This window comes from Chiroxiphia lanceolata, chromosome 3, assembly GCF_009829145.1.
Source record: "Chiroxiphia lanceolata isolate bChiLan1 chromosome 3, bChiLan1.pri, whole genome shotgun sequence".
Classification (NCBI taxonomy): Eukaryota; Metazoa; Chordata; class Aves; order Passeriformes; family Pipridae; genus Chiroxiphia; species Chiroxiphia lanceolata.
In genome coordinates, this window is record NC_045639.1 from 94,487,669 (window position 1) to 94,511,001 (window position 23,333).

The 23,333-nt window shown below is 35.8% G+C and overlaps 1 protein-coding gene across 5 annotated transcripts in view; it reads left to right on the top strand.

Moving 5' to 3' along the window:
* The window catches only part of CSMD1 (CUB and Sushi multiple domains 1), a 1,084,078-nt gene that overhangs the window by 597,192 nt on the left and 463,553 nt on the right, over positions 1–23,333 (top strand). The gene's annotated exons all lie outside the window — the stretch shown is intronic.

A 23,333-nucleotide genomic window follows, 5' to 3' on the forward strand; every position in this document is an offset into this window, starting at 1 on the left:
ACAATCTGTTTTCAAACTAGTGCCACTGTGGTGCCGAGGACAGATTTACAATTTTATCATAGGGAGATGATTTGAAAATCTAAGTGTAATTAACCTGTAGAATTGAAGTTGTGTGTTACCATCTAAGTCTTTAATAATATAATACAGTCTTAATAGGACTCTTGTTGTTTTTAGGATAGTTGGAATTGTAATTGAATAAGAACAGAAGATAAATTATTTTTGCAATATACCACAAGACATTGTCAACTATATGACTTTTTTCTTTTTGTTTTTTTCCACTTCTGATGAACACTTTGTATTTTATCACCTGTAAAATGCATTGCAAGAATTCAGTGCATGAAAAATGATTTATCAGAAATGCAGGCAGAGAGAGACCAGCACTGCTGTTAGAGCATTACATGTTGCTATGATCAAATGAGAAATGACTAGAATTAGACTTACTTGTTGCTGTAGACTACTATTATTTTTGGGTACAGTATAGTCTTTCGTTAAATACAAAGAATCTCCCTCGGTCTTAGGAAGCCCCTGACCCTCAAATTGCTGCCTGTATGACATCTTTTTTACAACTGGCAGAGCACTTATCTGAGTGAGTTGCTCATCTTACTGCTGGTACTCAAGTAACGGAACTGCTCAGGCATAACCACTTTCTGTGGTGGTGCCAATATTTGTGGAACATAGTTGAACAAATAGCATTTAAAATTAAGTGATAATATTTAATTTAAAAAAAGGCAAATTGAAGACTTTTTAAGTTTCTAAATTTCAGAATGGAAGTTAAAAGTTACATACTGCTTTATTTATACTTTTGGTATCAATCTTCACAAGAGTACTACTTTCAAAGGATATTTCATTGTAGTTAAACTGGTGCCTTAATTAGGTGATTACACATAGTAAAAACTGATCCATGTTGAAATCATTGAAGGTGAGTTAGAACAAAGGTAGATTATAATAAATAAATAACAGGAGGGGTTAATAAAGAGATAAAAGATGATTAAAAATTAATGAATAAGATTACAGTGGGTGGTAAATAAATCGTTAGGATTGGCTGTGGAAATTAGTTGGAACAAACAGACTGTACATCAGTGGAAAAAAGCACCAAAAAGTCACAGTAGAGTGCATATAAGAAGGAATTTTATTGTTTATAATTTTGGGTTAGAATATGGCTATATAAAAGAAAATCTTCAACGGATGAAGCAATCAGTCTCTCTCATTGACTGACTGCAGCTGACTGTGTAAATTGTCTCTTATCTAAGTGAAGAGATTTAAATGAAGACTGCAAATGTTATAATGTTTTTTGTTAATAGCTTAAAATGATTTTTGTTTTTGTTGATAATGGTGGCCATTAAAAAACTAGTCTGCTGGTGTTCATATATTAAATGAAATACAGGGAAAGCTAGGGTAGCCACAGTGGCATTAGTATAAGTTAAGCAAATTTATTTGAACTCTGATATTCCTGCTCACTTTCTGTCTTTAAAGAGAAAGGTGAAGTATCTGCTTCTGTTCTTCTTATTACTTCCCTATATGGCTTAGGTCAATGGAATGTGTGAAGAAATGCATATATAAATAAAAACCAAATTTCTAAATGCAGCCTGTTACCTTCAGCTAGGGATGTCCTCACCAACTGGACACATTCACTTAATGTTGAGCTGGCATTATAAGATGAGACACTTTGGCTTTTTAACATATGGGACATGTTAGAATGCAAAAAGATAGAAAAGGATGAGGTATAGCAAAAAATATACCACTGACAGAGGTCAGTAGTATCAGGTCTTGGGAATGCGTTTTACATCATGGTTTTTTTGCCATCCTTATGGCTGTTGTAAACTTCAAGTGGCCTGTAAGGTGAGTTTGGCATTTTGGCACCCAACTATAAGAGAAGAAGGTAGAATGAATTCATCCACTGTATGAAGCTTTTACTATTGACAAGTGTTGAATCTAGGTATAATATCTAGTTTTATAGGAGGGAAAAGAGTATTTGAAATCATATTGATTAAATAGAAAAATTTTGCTTACTTTTCCTATGGAACTCTTTTTCTTAAATTGTGATATTTTTTGTATGCACAAAAACATACTAATTTTTTTTATCATATACTACCAATGACTAAATTTGCATAGGGGTATTAGTGTTCCATTACTATAAACAGCCTGACATTGACATCCATGGAAAAAATTGTCAAATATAGATAGAAAAATTCCAAATTATGCTGGTCTGTGATATACAAAAACTGAAGCTGTTGTGGGTTTTTTATATATTGCCAGAAAAAATGGCCAATGAAAAAGAAAAATGAAGACATGCTGCATGAGCAGCATCATCCCCTGTAATGCCTTTACAAGGTAATGTCAAATAATATTAATAAGTCCTGGTCATGCACTGTCCGGATGAAATCTTTTACCTTCTCTAAAAATTCAGATGACAAAAGGGTCAAATACATGTTATTAACACATAACATAAGAGGTAAACTTAATTTTTTTAGTTCATTGGAAAAATATTTTTTTTCCTTAAGGCTGTGTGTATTCATAATCCCTTAAACAATTAAAAAACTTACCATAATTCAAGTTTTCAAAACGCCTACAGCTTATTCACTGCAAATATTAGCCCCTTCTTTTCATCCTTTCTAATGTACTTTTTATTGTGTACTATTATTTCTTGTAGACATCTATCCTATGAATGGCAACTTTGCAGTGAAAAAAGTAATTTAAGTTATTCTTGGGTGTAAACAGTTGAAATACTTCTTTGCAATACATTTTTGCTATAGACAAAAGAGGACCCAACATTGCTATTGAAAATTATAGGGTTTTTTCTAGGGTCTTTCTTCTTTATTTGGAAAAAAAATACCCTTAAAAAAATTCTTAAAACAAATTATACTGTTTCACCATATATATCTGATAATCTAAATTATTAAAGATATTTGCTATGTATTTAATATCCCTAGAACCACACTCTGCTTCAGTGGCATGGTCAAACCAAATCTAAACGTGAGAATATTTTGATTAATTTAAATTTTTAAGGTATCCTTTTATAGCATTTACTTAGCTAACTGCATGTATAATAGTGTACTCTGGGGATAAGCAGTGTACTAACAGAACATTACTTGATTTGTTTTTATATTTCTAATGGTTTAGGAAAAAAAGGCAAAATGCCTATGTATATAATAAAACTGAAACAGAGGATCTGACAAATAACTTAATTAGCAATATTGAGCTGTTTTCCTACTAGCAGTATATTAAAATAATTTGTCTTCCTCTGTATCAAAATCAGAACACTAATATATTTGGAATAATTCCTACAAAATTTAGCTGCAGACTGCCACAATAATACAAAAAAACCGGCTATGTTTGGAATGGCTTCAATACAGAACAAGCCACAGCTTACTCAAATCTTACTAATAGTTTGTTTTTTGTTTTTTGGGGGTTTTTTTGTGGAAGACTTTTGAGGTCAGTCATGGAACTCCTGTTGGAGTAAACTCAGAATCATTGTGGGGGTAGGATTTTCTTGACTTCTCTGCAATAAGAGGATACTTCAAAGACTTGGGAAATTAATATCTCAAAGGAACAAAATATGAAGCTTTACAAAAAGCCAAGTCTAATCTAGTGGTGCAAAAGTTTGCAGATATAACTTTTTATAGAAATGACGAATTGATATAGAGGAGTAGAGTGATTAAACTGTCAGGAGTTAGGGATAGTGATGAATAAATATCAACAGAGAAAAGTTTCATGCCAGGTATTTGGATTTCACATCCCTAGATACAGATGCATTCAATATACAGGAAATATTTAGTTTAGCAAAAGTAGGAGAGTGAGTGCTGAGCAAATTCAGAATATATTTGCCTCTCTTTTATTTTGACTATCCTCTTTCACCATCCTCATTTGGGAAGCTGTAGAAAAACCAATACCCCTTTTACATATTTGATGAGAGCAAACATGAATCAGAATACATAAAGCACAAGTACAGCTGGTGTTAATGTTATATGTTATCATTAATGAATGTCTTCATTCCAGAAATCTGTTTCAAGATGTGCATTTGTTTTTATGTAAACTCCATCTTTTGTTTTGTTTTGTTTTGTTTTTTTCAGAGTGGTTATTTGCTTATCAGTTATGCCATTTCTTTACCATATAATGTGGGTGATTTACTGTTTTGATATTTGTGCAATTCTTTCCATCACTGCTGATCAGAGTAGTTATATAGATGTGTGACCAAATATTTTATTGACATCAAACATAGTCTAAAGCACATATATAACACATATTATAGAAATGCTTAAATAGCTAAAGGATCCATTGTCTGAGAGTTTCCTTTGGGTTTTGCTGCTTTTTTTGCTGGAATATTAATGATTCCAGTTTCCAACGCAGCTTTGCCTTTTGATTGTCCCACTACTAGTGGGCTGTGCAATAAATCCATGAAAACCCCTGTTTAACTGAGAGATCTTTTATTGGCTTTTGTTTGCAATTTATTTTGCTGGTATTTATAGTTATTAGCTTATAATTATAATCAGCTAAGATGGGTTTTTTGTACACCTGTTTTATTTTCAGTCAATAGAGACTGTTGTACAGAATAAGACAGTAATTTCCAAGTAACAACATACCAAAACAGAATTGAAAAGCATCACTAAGATTCAACATTTTCTTATCATGCAGTCTGGGGACTTTACTGAGAAATGCTAAAACCCAATAAATTTAACAGGCTATGAGACAGAAGGAGAAGGAAAGGAAAGAAGGAAAATTCTTGCTCTGCTTTAGTAAGAAGTATGATGAAAGATACCTGTAGATTTAAATGAAGTTGAAAAAAGTACCGTATGAAATGAATATAGTGTAAAATATTACCTCAATCATTATTTTCATAGGGAACTGAAAATCAAATGCTAAATGAAACTGAAAGTATTTGTATGACACACTTAGTATTTGAGAACAGTAGCCTGAATCCTGTCTATAAGTGATTACATTTATTAATTCAAGTTGAGAAAAATTATTTTGTGGGAAATTAAATAAGAAATATGTAAACACTTATTGGGACCAGAAAGTTTCAGACGTATAATTAGAACTGGTTTTTAAGGTTGGTGGCAATATGGAAGGCTTTTTTTCACTGTGAGTTTTACTTTTCCCCCTGATGGCAGGCACTAGGAAACAAACAAAATAAAAAAAAAAAATTTCCTCATCTCATGTAACTAAACAGCCTGTGTCAGAAACTGGGGCTTACAGAGTAGTGATAAAATGATTACAATGTTTTTCATACAGCCATATTGTTGATATCAGGATGACTGATTTCCTTTTCTTGATGAAATTGTACAGATGATAGTCACAGATTGAAGCTATGAGAGTTCCAGAGAGGCTGAAATCCTTCATGGCTTTCTCCAGGGTGACCCTGTGGTGGTAGGCAACTGTTTGCTTGAGTCATAACAATCTCATTCTAGAACAGCAATGTAGTTTGACTTGCAATGGAAAGAGTTGTGAGTTTCTTGTTTTGGTTTGGTTTAGTTTGTTTTTTACTTTGATGTCTGTTAGCTCTGAATGTTCATTGTTCTTTTTCTCTGTTTGGTCTTTGCTTGTTCACACACTTCTGAACTGCTCACCAGTTTTCTAGCATTCTAGCTTTGCATGTGCAACAGAGAGCATGGGGTTTTCCAGAGAGATCTTTCTATGCCATAATGACTATGGCATGTCATAGTGAGGTGTCAGAGGCACTACAGTTGGATTGTTTTCCTATATGAAGCTTGCTTTGGCCACTTCATTTATTTCAGATATGGTTATATTTCTTGTCTGAGAACAAATACCATGTCTGTGGTACTCCTATTGGTTCTGAAACCACATTGGCAAGAGAAGTGTAGGGAACAGAACAAAGGTCTCTATGTAACCTTTGTTGCTCTCACCAAGGCTTTCGATACTGTGAGCAGAAAAGGTCTATGGCAGATTTTGGAACATTTAGGATGTCCCCCCAAGTTCCTTAAAATGATCATCTCACTTAATGAGGATCAGTATGGCCAAGTCAGATATGGCAATGCACTTTCTGAGCCCTTTCTAATTACCAATGGTGTGAAACAAGGCTGCTTTCTTGCACCAACGCTATTCACAATCTTTTTCAGTATGATGCTCCAAAGGGCCATGGCAGACCTCAATGAGCAGGACGGTATCTACATTCGATACCGTACTGATGGAAGCCTTTTCAACCTAAGGCGACTGAAGGCCCACACTAAGACCTTAAACCATCTTGTCCGGGAGCTGCTTTATGCTGATGAGGCCGCCCTTGTTGCCCACACAGAAACAGCTCTGCAGCGTTTAACATCCTGCTTCGCAGACGCTGCTGAGTTTTTGGGCTGGAAGTCAGCTTAAAGAAGACTGAAGTTTTCTATCAACCTGTACCTCAGGAAGTCTTCCTCATCTCCTTGGATGGTAAGATTAACGGGGAGATAGACAACAGGTTAGCAAAGGCATAATATAGTGCTTTCGGAAAGCTTCATGAAAGAGTATGGCGTAATAAACACCTGAAGAAAAGTACAAAGATCAACCATTGTGCTGTCTACTCTTTTATATGGATCCGAATCATGGGTCATCTACCGCCAACACCTACGACTCTTAGAACACTTCCATCAACGCTGCCTCCGAACAATCCTAAACATTCACTGGTCAGATTATGTGACCAATACATCTGTTCTAGAGCAAGTAGCAGTCACAAGTATTGAGGCCATGTTGCTGAGAACACAGCTGCGTTGGGCAGGGCATGTCTGAAGGATGAAGGACCACCCCCTCCCTAAGATCGTGCTTTATGGTGAACTTGCCACCGACCGCACAATGAGAGGAGTCCCGAAGACAAGATACAAGGACTCCCTGAAACAACATCTTAGCCTTGGCCATATTGATCACCATAACTGGTCTACTCTGGCCTCCAATCGGGAGGCCTGGAGACACACCATCTATAGCGCTGCTGCTTCCTTTGAGAACGCACGCAGGATCACTCTCGAGGAGAAAAGACAACACAGAAAGAATTGTGTCTTACAGAATATACCACCTAAGGAGTCTTTCTGCTGTGCCTTTTGCAATCGAACATGTCTATCTTGTATTGGCCTTATTAGCCACCAGCGTGCTTGTAACAAATGTGGATAGAGCCTTTCCCAAATCTTCATTCGTGAAACCTAGCCATGATGATGATATTTCTTGTGAGGCAAGTAGAACTGCCTCTGCTGATTTTCAATATTGATTAAAGATTAATTTTTTTGAAGTGCTTCAATTCCTTTCAGCCTGTGATCAGAAGCTGATGATATACAGCCATTCTTGCTGTCTTCTTCATACTTTTAGATTCCTGATTTCATAAATAATGGATTTACTTTACAACATTCAGTGTTTAAGAGTAAAAACAGTCAAAATTCTCCAATATTCAGCCGTTATATCTTCCTTCACATATTATAACTCTTCAAACATGTTTTGAAAATAGAATTTGCTCGTGACTGTGCACCAGAACTATTACAGTACTGAATATACCGAATATTGGAAAGTTGTTTAGTGTAAGAAAGGGGTTATTTAGCTGGAGTATGGATTTGTTAAATAAGGGATTGATTTTTTCTATCTTTCCATATTTAAGCCTGAAATATATCCAGGATTTGAATATTTAATAATAAAGACTGTAGATGGTCAGACTTTGAAATACTTTATATATTAGCTATAAAACTGTAAATTTATCTTTTTCTGTTAAAATATGTAACACATATGCATTTCTGTTAATATGAACATATAATTATTATGCTTTTCATATCATCAGGCAAAGTTGGCAGGGAGTAATATCAGGAAAGTTATCAAGTCTTTGTTTAAGTTTATACAATGTGTACCCTTGTTTGTGAGAGTTACATGGACACACTGACCAGCAGATTGCATCCATATTTCACATTAATTCACATTAATTCCATCTTTTACTGAGTTGGAGGAAGTACAAATCCCTCAAGCACTCTGTCTCCCAGGAGGTGTACTGATTCCTGCAGCTGGTCAGCTCTGGCAGTCTGGAGAGGCAGAAGGTAGGCTGGGTCCCCAAGGAAATCATTCTGTCTCTCAAAGAATTTGCAAGTGGACTCACAATGCAGAAAAAAAGCATTATAGCCAAACCTTGATTCAGTTATCACAAGCTTCCTGTGCAGCCTCGGGCAAGTCATTCAGTTTCTGTCTTCTTCAATACATGATCTGTAATACACGGAGTGTCTGAGCCTTCCTCACGTATTTTTAGTTTTTACTGATATACTTTGATATGTGAGTCTGCTATATATTATGGTGACTTTCCCTTTGGAAAGATGGATAGGTAGGCAGATTATCCACTCAAAAGTAACCTTTAAAATATTACTTCGTAATCTTTCACTAAGGAAATACTGATTACAGCCAGAATACTGACTCTCTCACCCATAGTGACTTTTAATACATTCCGATCTACCACTGCATGTCAAGAGTTGACTTAAAGAAGGTCAAAGAGAGTTCAGTATTAGGGGGAAGATGACAGCTTTTGCCTAATCAACCTAAAAATTCTGATAAAATCCTTTGTTCAAAATTGTCAGAATTATAATTCATAGAAATGTGATTTCGAAAGCTGTTGTATATATATATATATTATAGTATTTATTGTGTTAGTAATAAATTTTTATATAATTCCCCCATGTTGGTAGTTGTGCATGTCTGAAAACTTCTCTCACACTGAAGCAAATTGTGGGGAGATTGAAAATTGGCCTTTTTGGGAGTCAAACTACCACATGCATGCACAAGAGTTTGGGGGGAACACAACCAGGCAGATGACCTGAACTAACCAAAGAGATACTCCATACCATATAATGTCATGCTCAGCAGTAATGTGCAGCATGGCGGGGTTTAGGAACATTAGCCATCATTTGCTCAGAGACTGCTTGGACATCAATCTGGCTGGGAATGGTTGCCTTTGCATTACTTGTTTTATTTCTCTCTTCTTCCACTGTTCCTTCACTTATTAAACAATGTTTATCTTGATCCCCAAGTTTTCTTTCTGTTATACTTCCATTCCTCTTCCCCCATCCTACTATGCCTGAGGGAAGTGCGCAAGCAGCTGAGTTTCAAGCTTATCTGCCTGCGGGGGGTAAAAACACCTCAATGGGAAATCCAGGCTGTTTCTTCATCTGCTTAAGGTTGTCAAATCTTACCTCTCTGTGGCTATTCGAAGTGGAGACACATGCTGCTCCTGCTAAAGCTTTGCCAATGTGCAGTGTTCCAATTTCAGCAAGCAATAAAGGATGCAGCAAAGAAGAAACACACCATTAGTGTATATTTTATAATTGTAACATTGACAGGAGGATGCTGAAACTGAGACTTGAAGTCCCTGCTCATAGCACTGATTAATTTTATATTAAACCTTCAGTGGGTGAACAAAAAAAATCCTTGAGATAGGAACTAGAACCTAAACCTGGATACCTCAAATATTAGATCTATGTTCTTCCCAGCATACCCTTAGGTCCTTTACATATACTTAGTCCTTAGCTCACTGTCCATTATAGACTGTAGACTGTTGCAGCTGCCTGTGTTTACTGCAGTCTTTTGTAAAATGTAGGTTTGACCAGCATGCAATTAATAGAAATGATAAATGATGGCAACCCAATCCCTAGTGCAGCATGTTCTTAGAATAACTATTAAATCAGACCTGTCAAGAGACTTAGGAAGAAGAATACTTAATTTCTGTTTCCTAATTAGATTTAGATTTTCAGTTTAAGTCAGTCTTGTGCCTAACAAGAATGTAAAGTCTAAGTATAGAAACCATGTGTGTGTGTAGGCATGCATGTATACAAGGCAGAAGAGTATAACACAATGGAGAGAGGAGTATCTTACAGAAAACCAACTATGTAGGTTATTCACTTTCAAAACAAAACTATTGAGCTGGTATGCATTAGAAAATGAAGGAAAAGTGAACAAATAGCAGTCATTACCTTATAGTAGATGGTCACTTTCTCCTTTATGTTATTTTTTATGCATATCCTGAATTTCCATAGGTCCATTCTGTGACTTTGGGAATAGCTGGGGAAGTCGTCATTCAGGGCAACCACATGTTGCAAAATACTTTGTTTCAGCATGTTGTAGTGTGGAGGTTTGTCCGAGCATAATCACCTTCTGTGCTTAATACAGGAGCAAAACAAGACTAATGAAAAGACTTTAGAGATTTATTAAGTCCTAGGGAGGACCCACCTCAGTAAATTCCAAGGTAAATTCCACTTGTTCCTCACTGTAAAAGTGGTTCAAGTGGTGACTTTTGTAACTCCTGTGAAATAGTCACTTTATCCTAAAGCTTGCATTGCTGCAAGAAGTTATGAAATGCTTGTGGGATTTCCATGAATTTATGAGTCAATCATCAGTCTGGTTTATATTAAGGTCTTCAAACTGCAAAAGAACACAGTTTTACTTAGCAGACAGAATACCTAAAATCAATGAGGACTGGAGTTTTGCTCCATATTACTATTATTCAAAATGGCTAAAAACTAAGGTTCTGGGCAATCTCTTTCAGAAATATTTATTACGCAAGCATATAACACATATAGAAATTGTATTTAGTACCTGAATGGTTAATTTTTCTAGAAGTCCTCATAAAAATTCTACGCATCTACAAGCTTTTCATGTTTAATCCCAAACATTTTTAAAAATTAAATTGAATGTAAATACATACTTTGTCCCAGAAACTAGAGGAGTCATAAAGCTGCATTGTCAAGTTTCTGAAATTAGTTATAAAATGCAGCCATAGGTAGAAGTTTTCTAAATGTATCATTTAGAATCAGCCAATATTACTTTTATTTTGTGTTATTATAAATTCCTTGTAAGGATAAATACAATGAATTTAAGATTAGGACAATATCTGCTCTTTCCCAGGAGAAGCACAGGCTTAGGGTTTTGAGGCCAAGATAGACAAAAGTTTTGTCTCAGAAAAGAGTAATCCTGCCATTTTGGTTTCACATTTGTAGGTCATTCTCCAGCTCCAGAGTTATCGATATTATGGTCAGAAACAGAAACTTGTTTAGGAATGAGCAGTGTGGGTGGGTAGGATTCTGGGTATAAGGCAGAGAGGAGCTTCAGTTGGTGATCAGCTCCTCATTTGCTACGTGCTTTTCAGTGTGTAATCTTAGGGTTGTAAGTTCATTTGTAAATCTAGTTGCAGTGGTGTGATCATTATGGTTTTTAATTCTGGAGTTTAAGTTGTTGAATATTAACTTTAAAGTCATTGGTCTACCTGTGTGATTTTCTCCCTATGCTCCTGGGGCACACTGACATGTTTAATGGCCAAAGCAGACGGAGTTAGTTCCTCTTTGTTATAAGAAAGAGAAACATCAGGATGGGATTTATCTGTCAATTTATTTATTTTTTGGTTTTTTTACCCATTTCCAGCTATAGTATTTGAGTTTATTGATACTGAGTTGTTTGTGAAACTGATCCATTTGAGGTATTTTTGTGAAAACTGTAGACATTTAGGGTGTGATTATTCTGACCAAACGTAGCTGAAGTGCAATAAAGGTCTAAATCTGAGGTCATCGCTTTAGGTTTCCTCTATGGGTAATAAAGAGAAACTGAAAATGCCTAGTTGTGATTCACCTTGCCAAACACAGATATCAAAATAGATCACATGAATCATAAACTAAACTATCCTGTTCTCCATAAACTATAAACATGTCTTGACATTATTAAGTTGCATACTTGACACTATGACCATTCTCATTTCATATACATGAAGTAATCATGTTTTTTAAGAAGTAATTTGACCGAAAATAGGGCAGTTAATGTGAAAATCTCAAACAGTCAAAACCCCAGTGGTATGTTGAGGAGAATCAGAAAAGGTTTGACCCGTGGTTTGAGATAAGAATGGCTTAATAATTGAAATAAAAGAAATTATAATAATGATAGTAATAATGATAATATTATGAAAGATAGAGAGCACAATAAAACCCCAAACCCCACAAATGATGCAGAATACAATTACTTACCACTCGCTGATTGACGTCCAGACTATCCCGAAGCAATTGGAGCCTCCCAGTCAATTCCTCCCACTTTATATTCTGGGCATGATGTTCTCTGATATGGAATATCCCTTTGCCCAGTTCAGATCAGCTGCCTCGGCTGTGCTCCCTCACGGCTTCTTGTGCTCCTGCTTGCTGTCAGAGCATGAGACACTGAAAAGTACTTGACTTAGGGTAAGCCCTGCTCAGTGTGTTGTCAACTTCATTCTCATACTAATTTCTAAACACAGTACAGTACAGCTACTAAGAAGAAAATTATCTCAGCTGAAAACAGGTCAAGTCCTAATATTTTCAAAGGGTCAATACTGAAAATACACCAGTAAAGGGGAGAGGGGATAATATGCTTTTGGTACAATCTTTTTTCATTTATGAAGCCTCTCTGTAATGGACAGTGTTGAAACCTGTCTGTTTGGAGCCTCAATTTCTGATAAGGACAAAACAAAAATCACATTGGCCGGGGTGTTCTTCTGTATGTACATTTCCGCTGACATTTTCCTTTTCAGTTTCTTTAACTTTTTTTTTTAATTAGAGATCAGTCTAGTGACTTTTTAATTTAATCAGCAGGAAAGGTTATAAAGTTTATGGTTTAATGCTCTCAGCACATCTTAGGTTTTAAAGAAAACCTTTCCTCTCCAAGGCAACCTTTTTTCTTTTTCTTGCATGGTCTCCTTCACAGTCTCTAAATCCATATGCAGGCATACACAGTTTTTCACCCTGTTAATGTAAGATTCTGTCTTACTATTGTGACTTCTGGACTTAAAAACATTTTGTGAAACAGTTTTAAGCCATATACGTGAAGTACCAGTACCAGCATCAGTATTAGTGCTTTGTTGAAAACATTGATCTTAATCTTTATTCTGAAAATTCAATACTTTTAAACACTAGTTGTATTATCAAAGGAAATAGATTCTTTTTGTGAACTGACCTATCAGGTAACACAAAAACATAGTTGCTTCTGTTTTCCTTTTTTTTTTTTAATAAATTATATTTAGGCTGGAATGCTGTGACCTTTAAAATAACAAATTGGTCTCAGATAATAATGATTCTGTTGAGTTATGCTTTCTCAAGGGATATTTTGATATGTTTGCTACACAAGAAGTGAAGAGTTATTTCATGTGTAGGGATTACTACAGGAAAACAGAATTATCAGGTGGAAGGGAAGCAATGTGTTTATTTGGAAGAGGGTTTGTAAAAGTTTGGAGGACATAAAAAATTGAAATCCATGGAGTAGAAAGGCTGAATAGATCCTTGGAAATGAGAATAAGAATTTTTTCATTAATTTATTCAATACGAAGAAAATATTGAATATTTCTGCTGCCTGTAAAAATACAATAAAATAGAGATAAGACTAGGTCTTTGCAAGACTGATATTGTTTTCATATTCATGATTAAATCTAACCTATTCTCAAGTGTGTTTGTGCAAAAAACTCGTAGTTTTCCAGTGAGGTATTTATGTGCAGGCAGGAAAAAACTAGCTTTGTTGGGTGAAATATGTATTTCAGCAATGTTTCCCATTATCTCACTGCATGTCAGAAAGACCTTGTAACTTTTACCTGTTGCTAAAAAGTACAGGGATTTTTTCTCCTAGTTCTCTGGTATCATTTCTTAAGCTGTCTTATCCATCTTTTACAGATGATTTGGCCACCCTGATGAACTTGGTCAGTAGATTAAATACTTCCTTCTGATGTAGCTTGAATTATGCCTTGTGAACTTTTCAGGTATCACAACACCCTGATGTCACAACATGGACTTACTGTCTTTGTCACAGCGAAGGAACTGGGCATTCTCTTCATCCTTTGCTAAGACACATAAGGACATGTGCTTTGCAGATAGCTCATCTCCACTGAGGACAAAGGAAAAATTGAGCCTTCATTGCTGTCAGTTAACCACCTAGGGATTTAAAAAACTTTACCTTACTTTAGGGTAATGTTAGTAGCATTTCCACATAAGTCTATTAAATAAGAGAACCAAGCAACAAAGTCGTAATCAAAATATAGCATAGACAAACGTTTTCAAGAAACAGATCCTGTCATCATTTCACTGATACACAAATTCCATTAAATATGCTCACACTATGTTTACAGCATAAATAAGGTGACAGAATTCAACTCCTTCTCTTTCATTCTTAAGCAATATAAAAGCATGTTGGCTTTTCAACCTGGGAAGATGTTTTTCCACATCAAAGTGTTAGTAATGATTAGATAAAAGCACAAGATTTTTATCTGAAATATAAAAGCCAGTGTTTTTGTGGGGTGTCCATTCTTTTTAGTTAACATCTGTTTTTTAAATCATGTGGTACTTTTTTCAAAAATATGAAAAAGCCTTGTTGCACCTCTCATTTTAAATTTCTTGCAGTTTCCATTCTTCGTAGTTATTCCTAAGATTTAAAAATTTTTTCTGTCTCATAAATTATCTCTTAAAGTTTTATTGAAAGCTGATATGTTTAAATTGGAATGTCAGAAAATATTTTCAATATTCTTTTGAATAGTCTTCAATTTCTGTTATCCATAAATGAAGGAAGTAAAAATACTCATATAGGACTCATGGTTTGGAAGGAGTGGGGAATTGTTGGTGGTTTTGAGATGAAATTATTGTGATAATGGACAGTGTGCTGCCTTGCTACCTCTTACTTTTTGAAGAATACCAGAGGACACTGATTCAATTTTAGAAGCCTTTGAGCATTCCATAGTTGTAACAGGCATAAATGGAATATGAACTCTACAACTTTCAACTCTGAAAAGTCATAGAAACATAAAAATTTCTTTCACTGGTTCAGAGCAAGAGTCTTGTTTATCCACTAGGTATGAATGGATTCCAAGAAAAGGGTAGGAAAAGGTGAAAATATGTAAAATGTGCCCCCTGTAGTCTCCCAACCCCTGTCTGGTTTTATTTTCTACAATTTAAAATGGTTTATATTTATGTCACGTGTGAACTTATGCAATTCATTCACGAGAGAGAAGCAAGAATATATTTTATTGATATAACAAAATTCAATAGCAAATGTGACAGTGGTTTAGCAAGATTTGATGGCAAAATACATACGATTATTTACTGCAGAGGGGACAGGGTCAGACAAAACTGGTATGGAGACCCTCCCCCTGAGTCATGAGGTTCAGGAAGGACTCCGTCGTTCTCAACTCCTTTTCTGAGGAAAGTTTAGGTGCAGCTGGATTAGGACTAAGTCCCAGACTTGGTCACTGGTATCTGTGTAAAGGATTGTACATGCGCAATAATATATCCACTTAGCTAAGATCTCAAAGGCTCAGTGAACTTAGTGCCAATTCACTTATTGAGTATCTGACACAATAAGGATTCTCTCAGCCTCAAGGAGTAGCCTTGAGAAGTGTTCCTACCCAAGGGGAGATCTTGACATGCAGCCTGCTGCTGTACAGGAGAGCTCAGCAGGCCCTGGGCTATCCACTATTCATGGAGTCTGATGACTGACTTATTGGCATACTGGCTACAGATGTTAGTTTCTTCCAAACTCGACTTGAGCTGGACATTAACCAGCACTGTGGTTAGGTGGGCTCATTGCTCAAATTAGCCCTTGGCTATTTATTACTCTACTTTGGGAGCCATCTACTCCCAAATCCACTTTGAGCTGGATGCAGCCATCACGACCAGACACAGCTGTTATGACTCCACTGCTTGTTATCAGTTGGGTTATCAGCAGGGTTACAGGAAGTAAAAGTCAGGTTTAAGAGGGTGCAAAGACAACATCGACACAATTTAGTATATAGGTAATTCATAATCCTCAATTTATCCTTTTCAGAAAGGCTTATGAAGGTTCTGTTTCAACATATGTTTTATTTCCACCACATTCCAGGGGATGTGTTCTGGGATGGGTATTCCATAGGGTCTACCTCTCATGATCCAAAGTCATACAATTCGGCATCATTTAATTAAGCTTATGCTTTCCTGACTACTGTAGTAAAAAAAGTCATAAAAAAGTGGGAGCACTTACTTAGTGATACTAAAACAAATGACATTTTTCTCCATTCAATTAATTAATTTTTATGCATTGTGTAGAATAAAAAAAAACAAACCACAGAGATAGACAGAGGTCTGAATCTAGATGTTGTTGGCTTCCCCCCTTTCCTGTTGCAATTTCATAATTAATTGCTTAAATATTTGGAAGAATGTTGTGATGATGCAATTTGATTATTTGCATAGCTTACACTATTTCCTCAATTAACTTTCTCTAAATGAGAGCATAACTTTTAACAAAAAAAGAAATCCAGTATGACTGGAGTGCTGCAATGAATGGATGGAAGCCCCACTAGGAAGGAAAAACCAGGAATGTGAGGAGTGGGACTTGTTGGTAACATGAGAAAGCAGCTGGGGATGGATGATGGGTCACATGAGAACTAATGGATAGCGGGTGCTTAGTATGGACAACACTGTCTGTGCATGTCTGCTACAGACTGCCTCATCAGGAAGAATTAGATGAGGCCTTCTTTAGACAATTTGGAAAAGCCGTGTGTTTTCAGGCTCTGGTCATAATGGGTGACTTCAATCATCTTGATAATTGCTGGAAGAGGAAGGCAAAAATAGCAGAAATTAAAAAATTCAGGCTTCTGCAGTGCAGTCATGATAACTTCCTAATAAAAATGCAAGAGGGGCTGATGAGAGGAGATGCTCTCATAAACTTCATGCTTTACAAGGACCTAGTCAGAATTATGAAGGTCAGAGACTGTCTTGGCTGTAGAAAACACAAGAGGATGGAGTTCAGAATATTCAGAGGAGAAAGACAAGTAGCAGAATCCCAAACTTGAACATGAAATAAGCAGACTTTGACTTGCTCAGCTTGGGTGAATGACATAGAATATGGTTCTGGAGAGAATGAGGCTCCAGGAGAGCTGGTTGATTTTCCAGGCTCAACAGTGGTCTACTCTGATAAGCAAGAGAACAAACAAAAGATAGCAAGAGGTCTGCACGCATGAACAAAGAGCTCTCAACAAAACTCATAAAAAGAAAAAGAGAGGGTGCAAGAGGTAAAAATGGGATCATGTGACTCAGAACTGTAGAGATGCCATCTGAGCATGCTGGGGTGGGCTTAAGAAAGCCAAAAGCCACATGAAGTTCAGTCTGGAGAGTGACAATAAAAGAGACGAGAAAGGTTTCTACATGTAGAATGGAAGGAAGACTAGGGAAAAATGTGGACCTGCTGGTGCATGAGACAAGGAACCTCGTGACAGGGGACATGGAAAGGACTGAGGTATCAAATGTCTTCCTCAACTAGCTAGAGTTGGTGGGAGGAAATCTCACTTTGATTTTTTAACAAGCTTTATTTTGTGTATTTTTTTCAGAAAATTGCCTTTGCTTCTCTTTTATGTTTCTGTTAGATTTTAAATTGTCTGTTAGAGCTGACATTAGGCTTTATTATGTCAGACTGGGTCAATAAAATCTGTTGTTCTTGTTGCAGGTGTTTTTGTTTAGTCTCCCTACAGAGAAAGCAAGTGTAAACAGCCTTGCCTGTGGTTTCCTTCTGATTTATCTAGAAATCTGAGCAATTTGTTAAACACAGGATATTATTTAATCAGCAGGGCAAATACTAGGTGGGCGTTGCATTTTTCTTGAACTGCACATAATTGATACACAAAAAGCAAAGTGAAACACTACTGGATGACGCATTACTGGTTAGTGAATGGATGTGCCTTTTTTAAAGAAAAAAAAGATTTAGCTAACTTGGTTATGCAAAAACCCTATTATGTGAAAAAGGTTTAACCCATCATTAATACATAATATTAGCTTTATTAACATATTTTCCATTATCACTGATAATGAATTTTGTCTCTTCTTTATTTTGAGTATTATTCCTTGATGAGAGTAGTTAGCTGGCAGCAAATATGTGCCTAGGTATTTATTGTTAATTCTTATTGCCTCCTCATCAGCTGCATTTTTTTTTCCAATTCTAGCATTACATTTGTATTTAATCTGCTAGCATTTGGAGAAAATCAGAAAAAAAACCAAAACACAAACCTATCCCAGATGTGGGTGGAAGACTGCCTTCTTTTTGGTTGAAGTGAATTGATTAATTAAGGGCTTATCCATTAATTCAGACAGTATAATTTCTGTTGCTGAAACCATACCATCAGCTCATCACATTTTGTTTTAATTTTATCTTAAAAGAGAGAGAATTTTTATTAGACTAGTTTTTAAATTGAGAAGAAATGGAAGAATTTTCTGGGCCATGATTTTTACTGAGTCTGATTGCCAGTGCCTTGCTAAACTTCTGCTTTTGTCTAATTATGGAATTCTATTACTGGAACTGGTGAACTTCCTGAATCTAAACAAATATTGGTTTTGAAATTGCATGGAGCAGATACTCTCTTGACAAGTCTGGATCTTCCTGGAGATAATACAAGGACTGACATACTTCCATAAGTGTGGAATTTTCATTTGGAGACCTTGATAAAATGGAGAAACACAGAAAATGAAAGTGAGAAATATGATTTATTAAAAATATCATTTAGCTGATGTAATATAACTTCATCTTAGGTTTGTTCTACAGTAACTTACAAAAAAATAAGGAGGAAGAACATACCTGATTCTCATGGTAGTGAATTACTTTCCAGTAATAAAAAAGAAATACATGGTCTAGCAAAGAAATAGTGTTAGCTAATCTGTGTATGTATATGAATACTGAATTTGTTGTAAATGTGGATTATATTTCAACTATACAAATATTTCCTCTGTTTGACTGTCATTTTCAAGCCCCAAGCTCTAAGTCCCAAAACAAATGCAGTCACTTTATTTTCTTGGGTTATAGTTAAATAAAAACATATCCTTAGGGGGAAAAAAATCTTCTTAATGTATAATAATGCAAAATTTGAGAGGAATTGATGTTGCTAGGCTTGCTTCATGATGGACAAATTGGACAAGACATTGAAGTTGTCTGTGTTTAAAGAGCTTTTTGTTTCTAGTGTGTGCAAATGGCATGCTTTTCAGAAGGTAGATCTTAGCTTAGTTTCCCTTGTTTTCATAACATTAAGAATTGTTGCCGTTTTAAAGTTGTTGAGTTAATAAACTTTCAGCTTAAGTTCTTTTAAAAAATCACTATATTTCAGAAGAGGAGAACTTTGGAATTCCCTCTGTTATATCTTCATGTGTCACTGTCTGAATCAGTCAAACAGACAGCTGGCTGATGTCAAACCATGAGGATGCTGAAAGTAATCCCTCACTAACATATATGTACATAAGATGTGCAGTCAGGAACCTTTGTGAACTTGTGCATTATAGCCTTAAAAATTTGTAGGGTCAGATTTTAAATGTAATGTTAAAGCTTTTAAATTTAATATTAAATATTTTTAATTTACTATGCTTAACATGCTATTTAACATAAATTTATAAAATGTATTAATTTGCACTTAATAAAATGCACAAATATAAATAGATGTAATTTATAATTATAAATGATATTTTTAAGATTAAAAACATTAACATCTTATAATTTTGAGATCAGTGACTTATAGATTAATGGTTGAAGTTTGTTGCAATGGTGATTTTCTCTTTAAGGCTTTGCAGAAGAATCATCATTGGAGATTAAATAACACCGAACAAATTAGCTTTATAATTAGTTGGACAAAGGTATTTTCAGTGCAGAGTTTCTATGAATTGACTGTAGAGATTAAACAGGTTTTTAGTGTGATAATCAAGAGATCCTGAATTTGGCAGTTTAGCTATGGTCAAGTAATTTATAGTATTCTGTGATCAGGGGTTGTCCTCCAAACTATGCCATTGGCAGGTTCAGGCATTTAGCTTTTCATTTAACAATATAAATGTCATTTAGAGTGCTGATAAGTACTGACACTTATATAATAAATACTTATTATATTCTTTCATTATACTAAAAAAAAAAAAAAGCACCATGAAAATCTGGGAAGATAAAATAAAAAGGGCTGATCTAGCAAATTAGAAGCTGAATATCTCTTGCCCGGACAACACCCTCTGTACTGCTGCAGAAATTTGTTCTTTTTTTTTTTTTTTTTTCTGACACAGAGAGATTCATCCTCACCTCCTGGCTTTGAGCTAGTCCTTTGTGGTGGGTTTCTTTCTTGTTTGTTGGTGGAACCATTGCTACAATCTTGTTGATTACATTTGTTGGTATCTGGCGTTGTCCATCTTGCCATTTCACCCCTAGAAACTGGATCTCTCAGGCAGGTCCCTTGACCTTGCTCTTTTTGATGGCAAAACCGGCCTCAAGGAGAATCTGGATGATCTTCTGTCCTTTCTTGAAAACTTCTTCTGCTGTGTCCCCCATACAATGATGTCATCGATGTACTGGATGTGTTCTGGAGCCTTACCCTTCTCTAGTGTGGCCTGGATCAGTCCATGACAGATGGTTGGACTGTGCTTCCACCCCTGGGGCAGTTGATTCCAGGCGTATTGAACGCCCCTCCAGGTGAAAGCAAACTGTGGCCTGCACTCTGCCGCTAAGGGAATGGAGAAAAACGCATTGGCAATGTCAATAGTGGCGTACCACTTTGCTGTCTTGGACTCCAGCTCGTACTGGAGCTCCAACATATCTGGGACGGCAACACTTAACAGTGGTGTGACTTCATTTAAGCCACGATAGTCCACAGTCAGTCTCCGTTCTCCATCGGACTTATGCACAGGCCAGATGGGGCTGTTGAAGGGTGAATGGGTTCTGCTGACCACCCCTTGGCTCTCCAACTTTTGGATGATTTTGTGAATCAGGATCACAGAATCTCAGTTCATCTGATACTGTCGTCTGTGTATGGTTGTCGTGGGTACTTCTTGATCTTTAACTCGCAGTAGTCCTACAATGTAAGGGTCTTCTGAGAGGCCACGAAGGACAGACAATTGCTTGAACTCCTCTTCAATCACCATGGCTACACCAAAAGCCCACTGGTAGCCCTTCGGGTCCTTGAAGTATCCTCTTCTTAGGTAGTCCATGCCGAGAATGCAAGGGGCTTCGGACCCCATCACAATGCAATGTTTTTCCCATTGGTCTCCTGTCAAGTTTGTGTCGGCTTCTACTACTGACAACTCTTGAGATCCTCCTGTCACTCTAGAAATAGAAATCCTTCTATGACATCCATCTACAATTTTTACTGGTCCATGCTCCATGCTGGAGTTGTAAATAGCATGTTAAGACTTAATGTTTAAATCCTCTTGTTGCCTTAGTCTGAATTGTCTAAGTTTCATTTTTTCTTGTTCTTTCCATCAGAAGAGAATAAATGGACATCCAGACACATTAAATGCAAGTTAAATTATATAAATACATATTAAACATACATATTATAAATATAAAATAATTTATGAGTCTTGAAGCTAAACATCACGTGTATAGAAAATACCAAAAAATTTAAAGACAATAGGTAGCAACCTACTGTAAAATGAGCACACACATAATCTTCCATGCTTTTCTTGCCCTTCTCAACTGCATTTCTAAAAGAAAATATGGGCATAGCTTTTAGTTAGCTTACAATTACATTGGAAGTTAATTTAAATTAGAAGAAAAGGACACCATCCTTAACACAGTTCAGAAATTAGCCAGCAGTTGCCGTTTATGTTTTTCTAAAAATACCTCTTCTAAGATATTTATAACTAAAGCATCTCTTCACTTGGTAGCTTTTATTTAATCAATGATTACGTGGTTAGTGAGGATGCATCAATTCAGGAAAATAAGTAGATATTCAAAAGGATACTTGTTTCCATGTTTGGTTCATTACGAATTTTATATCAGACCAGAAAAGACAGATGAAGTACCTACAAGCTTTCCCTTAATATGTCAACACAGCTCCATCTACCCTGGGGAGAATAAAATCACTCAAACCTTGAGCTGATTCATTCACCATACTATTTTCAGTAAGAAATAGCAATTATATGTCATCTTTCAGGTTCTCAAGTCTAACATCTCAGGTATATAAGCAACAAGAACAGACTAGGTATTCACTTAAAAAGATTTAAATCCAGTGTGGTTTTGTTCTGTCCCAAGTGCCTATCTAATGTCTACCAGAATTTTTACAAATTACTTGAAAAGTGAGTGCTATTCCCTGTGTTAAGTAATCTGAAGCCCTGCCTTCCTGTGTCTGTTGAGCTGAAATTATGGATTTCAAATGCACATGTGGTGGTTTGTTGGGGTTTTATTTCAGTGTTAGTTTCTTTCTTCTTGCACTTGGTTTTGGTACTTTGTCATGTTGCTAAACTTTTATTTAAATTAACGTTGATGAGGCTTTTTTTTAATGTTGGAGCTAATTTAAGAGTTATTTTTCAGACTCTCTGTTTGGTGTAAGTAGCATTTCATGAGGTTAGTGATTACTTTTCCCCTAATTGTTTATATGGCCCAGTCTAATATTTGTATTTTTCTTCCTTAGTATACCTTTAGAATAACTGTCCTATCTAAAGCCATGTCTTACACTTGCAGAGATTTAAATCAAGGTGGTCTAGTCTTTACAGTTGCAGAGGGTGGCTCTGCACATGGTTACATGCTTCTGCCATGGAGGTTAGTGGGTGTGAAGTCCAGCAGTAGCATCTTCTTCCACTTTTCTTTTAACCTTTGTAGAAGACATGACCCGAGTATGCCCTCTTGTGCTGGTCACAGACAGGCCAAAATAACTAAATTTGCAACAGTGCTAAAGAGTGGTAGGTGGCAAACTGACTGTAGTAAGATATGCTATTTTCATACCTCTACAATGGAAAAAAAAAACAGTGAAAGGACTGAAACATATAAGAACGGAGTGCTCCTTTTTTCTTCTCTTTCTTCTATACTTCCCTTTCTTTGAAGACTAAGCATCTCAGATCAGCTTTTCTTTGCTTTTTAATACACACCTTTTTCCTTTGCTAATTTTTACTGTAAATTACAAAACATCTTTAAGAAGACCTGGAAAATGGATGAAGGCAAGGAAAAGATAGTAAAAAATACCTTGAGCAAAGAATTTTTTTTAACTCTAGTCTCTGTTTCACCAGGATTCAGTGAGCATCTTTCTGTTTGATTAAACCTATAAATTAAAATTGCCTCTGGAAGTGTCCAGTGTCATGAACTGAAAGATGTTATTAATTCTCAATATTGTTTCTCAGTAAAATTAGCTTGGGATGTTCTTTTCTAAAGATAAATAAATTTAGATTAAAAACAAAACCTGTTATTTCTACATTTAACAGCAAAAAGATTGTTTTTCTGTTTTTTAAGAAATGGAGAAAGATTAAAATTCTTCAGTTTAGGCTTAAAGGGCAAAGTCCTTTGAGGTGGTGGAAAATAGTGATCTTGTTGTTCTTTCACTATCTATATTAATGTGCTGAATGTATGTTCTAGTTCAAAGTACTATATTTCAGCAATTACACTTTTTGTGTATTTTAGTGTGTACTTCTTTTTTCTGTAATTCAGTG